General features: G+C 42.9%; 1 pseudogene; it reads left to right on the top strand.

Moving 5' to 3' along the window:
* The first annotated feature begins 3,279 nt into the window (after nt 1-3,279).
* Nucleotides 3,280-3,430, top strand: LOC124996082 (annotated as a pseudogene).
* Nucleotides 3,431-6,384: the final 2,954 nt, after the last annotated feature.

Here is a 6,384-nt window from a genome sequence, read left to right on the forward strand (position 1 = left end):
CACAAAAAGAATTTGGGAGTAAACACCACGAGAATCAGTCACTGATAGGTGATTAATTTAACAACCAGCAGCAGCTGCTTTCACTTACGCTTCGCATTCAGTGGAAATAAAACACTACATCTGAAAAATAGCCCAGCTAAAAGAGAATCTAAGAGTGAAGTGTGTTGCATTTGGGAGCGAGGGGTAATTGTCAGTATTTTCAAATTATAGCCACTATAATATAAAACTAATAATAAATAGAGATGAGACAAAGGCAGGTCGTATTACTAAAATGTGGTAGTCCATAAATTGAGACAAATAATCACCCATTCCAGCATTACTGGGCTGTTTGTCAAGAGAGATGAATGAGTGTTTAATGTAGCAGAAAGAGCTCCTCTGACTTACCCACACCCAACAGTTGCCCACACTTTTTTTTTTTTTTTTGGAAAAGATTAGATGTCTGATAAATGTCAGTCCACAGCGAGCGAAGTCGTAACCCGACTTCATCAAACTGCGACTCACCCCATGATGAGATGCTGAATCCAGACAGCGTCATTCCGCAAATTTACACCTAACACGTGCATATATTTATCTGACGGAGGAGGGCGAGAATAAAAATTAGACTTCCATGACTAACATCTGGAAGAGTGAGCTCCTGCACTGGCCGAGGGTGCTCGTTCAATTCCAGATTTATGGTAACATTACAGCTTTGGCTCCGGTTGTGTGCTTGTGCAATATGAGGACTATTTATTCGTTGGCCTTCAGAACTGGCTGCCACACAAATGCCATGCTTCCTGCCAGGTCTACTGCCTCTCATACTGTCTCTGTGTCTCTCTATGTTTGACTATCACAATATGCTCTTATAAACTGGTAAAATGTGGCGTCTGTGTTTAATAACTTTTAAAAAGGGCTCTGGCTGTTCCATAATGCCATCCTTTTAAAATATGTCCTGGGAGTTTCACTAGCTGTGGACCAGGAGGCCGGCTTCGTGTGGGGTTTCTGAGTTTTAGATGGGACCCACCACGCTGTCCCCTTCACACACACCCATATACAGTACATCCACACACTCTTGCAGGCAGACATGTGATTGAATCCCCCTCAGTCTATCAACAACGTATTTTTGTGTTCCCAAATACAAAGTGTTAACGTGAGAGGACCTTCCAGTCTCTCTCCAGGCCTCAGCCGCTGCCAAACCACATTCCTCCAGCAGCTGCCATTTCTTACATCTGCTGCATTGACGTGGTTTCACTTGACTGTAGTGAGGAATTTATTTAGCTTTTCTGTGATGAAATATTACACAGAGACACCAGGCCCTGCTCTCCTCCATGTCTTATTTGTGATCCCCCGGCTGTCATTATGTTATGAGTGGTTGTGGCTTCTGTTTTAATCTGTAGTCTGGTGCAGCTACAACTCGTATGTAGCTACGGGCTACATAAGAATTTTTAAATGGTTTACATGATTACAACCAGTATTTTAAATAACTGCTTCAAAATTAAGATAAAAAAGGCAGAATATATATATAGTTAAGTTAAGTTTAATACATTTAAATTAAATGGGCAAGTTAAACATGCACAATGTAATAAGTGGCAGTTTGCGAACATGGTTTGTAGTCTTGAGGCCACATAAGCAGAAATTTGTCACCTATTTCTGCAAACTTTTACCTGTGACGCATTATAGCTTCTTTTATCTTGTTTTGTTTTTCCAGTTTGCAACTTTAGTTCACTTTCAGAGCTCTCATCAGTGCTATTTTCACAATATTTCAGGACGCATTTCACAGAACGCATCGTAGCCCACCTTTTTTGAAACTAGCTAGTGAATATACGGTAAAGACATGTGTAGGGGCTAAAAGTTATTTATTGAACAATAATTGGAGACCAAAGCGTAGCTAAAAAGAGATTAAAATGTGGCCACAAACAAGAGAACTGGATGCCAATATTACTCCGTTTTGCGGGTTGTGTTAGCCTGAATACTTATCATATAATACGAGACCAGTAACACACCATTGGGATCTCACTCGATATTCCTACAACCAATCAGAACCACTTGAAAAAATCAACTCTGTGTAGCTAAGATGACGTGTATGACTTTGTCGCTGTTATTTTACTGTTGTACATAGGAAGCTGCTAAATTAGATGACAGAAAGTGGCCTACAGAGAAAAATGGTATTACATCACAGGAGTATAACTAAACAGTTGAGCATTTAAAAGAGTTGAGGTAAGTGTCTATAGTGAACTTCCAACGTAAGTTAGCAATTCTTTGAAGGCTAAAAAAGAGAGGCTAAAGAGAGCTTTTCTGATGTAAAACTCCTGGAATTTCTTTTTTGAGTGGGCCTGTGAATGTGGAGGGATGATGCACCCACCTCAATGAGGCACTGTCTGTGCAAATTGCAAACATTGCAAGATTCCACTTTTACTTAACAGCCCAATCCATCAGGCTAAAACCAACATTTCAGTGCCTGGCTGAGGGCTAACCCCACATGGAACGGGCAGTCGTATCGGCTGTGGAGGGCAAAGTGGCTGCTGGTGACACCACAGAATGCGAAAACAGCAATCATGGCATTTGGTGTTGCCATGAGTGGTATTTTTGAGTTATGCTGCCTCAGTGACTGGCGACACGCGAAGTTCCTTCACAGGAGCTGAAATAAAGTTGAAACGTTTTCCTCTGGATGCAAAAACAATTCCTGTTTGTAGTGAAATATGTGATGCATCATGACCAAGACCTTTGCTTGGTTTAGGGTTTAGCTTCCCATTCTGTCATCTTACTATACTAAGACTAAGAAGAAATTTAAAAAAGTGGTTCCCAAACGTTTTAGCATGTGACCACTAATGAAGTAACTTCTTCTTTCGTCCCAACAGATTTTGGGTTTAGTGTGGACATGAGTTGTGAACAATTCAACCAAAAGATTGTTTTTACTTGAGCAGTTGTTGCTCTTAACCCTTCATTCATTTCATTTTAACCCTAGAGCCTTATTGTATGGCATAAGAAGATGCCATTTCTTTATAGAAAATCAGTGACCATATATGGTTCGTTGCCTGATAAAGGGTTAAGCGTTGTATCCTGACACTGACTTGTACTGTGGCTGAAGTAAAAAATGTGTTTCTTATTCATATCCTTCTAATCATCTTGCAGTTCACCTTGGAATCCTTTTGGGGATCCCGACCCTGAACACTGTCCCAGCTTTCAAGCAAGTGGTTGGGGTGTGACTAATTTAAAGCAATGGCTTGACAGTCAAAAGGCATTGTTTGTTTCTTATGAATACTGGTGAACGTGCATGGAACGCTGGTTCCCTTAAACCTAATTATACTCTCCTGGCATGGTAGATCAAGAAGTGGGTTCACTCAGGACAAGGCTCAGCCATTGCACTCCAGGTTGTGCTAATCCCTACAAATTGTCCAAATGTGGGAATCTGCATCATTTCTGGTAGTGGGGGAGGCATTTGCGTTCTCCCCTGCTACATTTTTTCGGTGAGTGCAGGTTTGATTCCCGGCCAAGGCAAAGTTATTTTATTAGGGGAGATGTAGAGTAGTGGTTAGTGATACGTTGTTTGCGTGGCTGGGGTGCCCTAGCCCCAAAATTGCGGACCCCTTGCTCCGACTGTAAAAACTACTGTGTGAACGAATGGATCGGTCAAAATGCAGGATTAAATTTCCACTGTGAGATTAATACAGTATAAATTATTATTATTATCATTATTATTAAAGCTAGCTGCGTGTTCCAAACAGCTTACATCTGACTGAAATAAAAGGAGAAGAGTTCAAAACATTCTCAGGGTAATTTTCAGGAGCCAAAACCCTGAGATGCTAACTATCACCAGGGGCTTTCATGTGTATATGAAAATAGATATGTCATCTTAACTTTTGTTTGCACCAACAGAAGTGAAAAGTATCGGCTCTCACCCCACAGTTTCCATGTCATCCCGCTCCCCGCAGGTTTCTTTGAGCCTCAGCTTGATCCCGTGTTGGCAGCTGTGTGCTCTGGCGCGGACCCCACAGCAGCAGCTCTGGAAGGGGTCTCGATGTTTGAGGCAGCTGTTTAGTTGGGCAGTCTCAGGAGCTCAGAAGAAGACCAATTACCAGGATTTAGGCTGTTGGGAAACAGCTGAGGTGCAGGCAGCTCTAGTCCAGCCCTGGTACGGTGTGTGTATGTGTGTCTTCTTGTTTCTGAAGTTGTGGGGGGCAAACTCTTGCAAATACATTTTGAGGATTAAATACTCACTCTTTTTAGGAAACAGTTAAGTTTGTGGTGAGAATTAAACTCTTAGTTGAGATGGTTAGGGTTAGGGGTTAGGATTTGTGTTGAATGACCGAGAAGTGGAATCCAGGGAGGAAATTCACAAGCTTCCAATAAACAAACAGGGAGATCCACTGCATGGTGGCCTGTTTGGATGTTGGAAGCCAGTGGAAAGGGATCTGACTAACCTCTGAACAACTGTGCCGAACATGAGAGGTGTTTTGTTGCGGTGAGACTGCATCTGGTATTATGTCAGTCTACAGCGAAGAGGAACAAATGTTTTGGGAGGTTGGATTTTGTGTACATGGAGCGGTGCAGTAACAACGTACAAGAGATAAAAACTTGACACTAGGTATCAAAGCAGTGATTTCCTTCGCCTCCGAAGACCATTCCTGTCCAGTTTTTACGAAAACTGTGCGTCCCTTTCGATGAGAGACGTTTACTCTGGCAACTCAACCGCCTTCATTTTATCCGTTTCCCAGCCCTCACAGGTCAGAACAATGTGCATGCCTCCACAGTCTGTTCTTACAAGCACATTTGACCTTTTTTTGTTTAAACCTGGCATGTGTCACATTTTTTTTTCCCATCCAACTCTCTCACAAAACAAAAGGGATGGAGATGATGTCCACCTGGAACAACAGCCGGCATGTCCTCATTTGGCCAAAATCAGCGTTTACTTGCGGCCCTGTGTAAGCATCTCGCTCCGTATTGCTCCTTGTGGTTTCTGAACAAGTTTATTGTGAGAAATGAAGGCAGGAAATATTTTTCAACTGCCGTGGGTTAGCTCCACAATGGGAAGGAGGCTCGGAAACCGCCTCACAACAGAGCCAGATCCAGGAGAAGAGTGGAGAAATGTGGCTTTGATAAAATAATGGAGTCGAGAAGACAAACACAGAATGTCTCGCTAAAGTAAATGATTTGAGGAAATGGTACGTATTGAAACAGAACTTATTACAACAGAAATGTAGTGTGGGAGAAAGGAGTGTCGGCTTTGGTGAAAAGTTCCACAGGAGCTGCAGGCAGAACAGTGCAATCAGCAGATTATTTAGAAAAGTTAATATTTGCCGGAAGTCCAGAAAATCTGAATGCATTCCGAAATGAGACTTTTAAATAATTAATTTAGGCAGTAATCTGTGTAAGTGTTCTCAAGGGTGATTGCTCATCGTCGTTAGCAAACTTTTCCCAGTATCATCTAGCGGAAGCTGCCAGTATCAGGCAGACTTGAACTGTACTCATCTACAGATGTGCCCTTGGGGAAAATATGCAAATGTACATAGCGTAATTTGTAAAGTAATAACGCTTCTCTCCTCAGTGATTAGATCTGGTTCATATAGTGTTCATGATCAGAGCAGTACCCTCAGTGCCTCCCCCTCCTCAAACACCCATGAAGTTACAGCTGATCCAAAACAGTCCCAATTTTGAAATGATTGCAAGGCCAGAGCAAATTTTTAATCAGTCGATTCTTTCAGGAATCTAACAATTAGGCCCAGCAGTTTCCCTCGTATTTGTGTCCAAGGGCAGGAGTAAGCAAAAGACAAAGTCCTGCACTAATGAACAGTGGGAGGGGGGAGGGCTCCTTGGAGCATCCTTCACAGCAAGGTAACTAATTACTTCAGCATGCCACTGGGGTCATATTTCCTCATCAAATGGGAAATGATTTTTAGGACGTCTGCGTTCTTGGATTTCATTCCGTGTGGTTTCACCCGCTGTCGGTGAAGCTGAGTTTCTGGCAGACCTAATGGCCAAGGTGAAGTCTGGAGTCTGTCAAGTCGTGGGCCGCGCCAAGAGAGAATCCCCACTTGTCCGTCTCATGCTCCGAGATAACAGTGCGGCCCCAAGACCTCTATCGAGTCTTTCAGCAGTGCACAGAGGAGAAAGAAGGGAAAGGGAATGGAGAAGCTATAGTGTGGAATATCACTTAGGTTTTCAGTGGAAAACGTGGCTCAGTGACTCTGGCTCAGAGCGGTGAGGGATGAGAGGTCAAAAAACCTGATCGGATTGTTTCAGGAGGTGTTAGCGTGAGCCATCTCACAGGGCCATGCTGAAGTCCAGAGACACAGGAAAACCAGAAAGAAAACCTTCACAGGCTTTCTGACTGGCTCAGACTGATAGTGGGACAACTGATAGCGGAAGCAGGGTCTTTCAACCATGACTAGTTTACACTGCTACCTGCTT

This window comes from Mugil cephalus, chromosome 18 (genome assembly GCF_022458985.1).
Source record: "Mugil cephalus isolate CIBA_MC_2020 chromosome 18, CIBA_Mcephalus_1.1, whole genome shotgun sequence".
Lineage (NCBI taxonomy): Eukaryota > Metazoa > Chordata > Actinopteri > Mugiliformes > Mugilidae > Mugil > Mugil cephalus.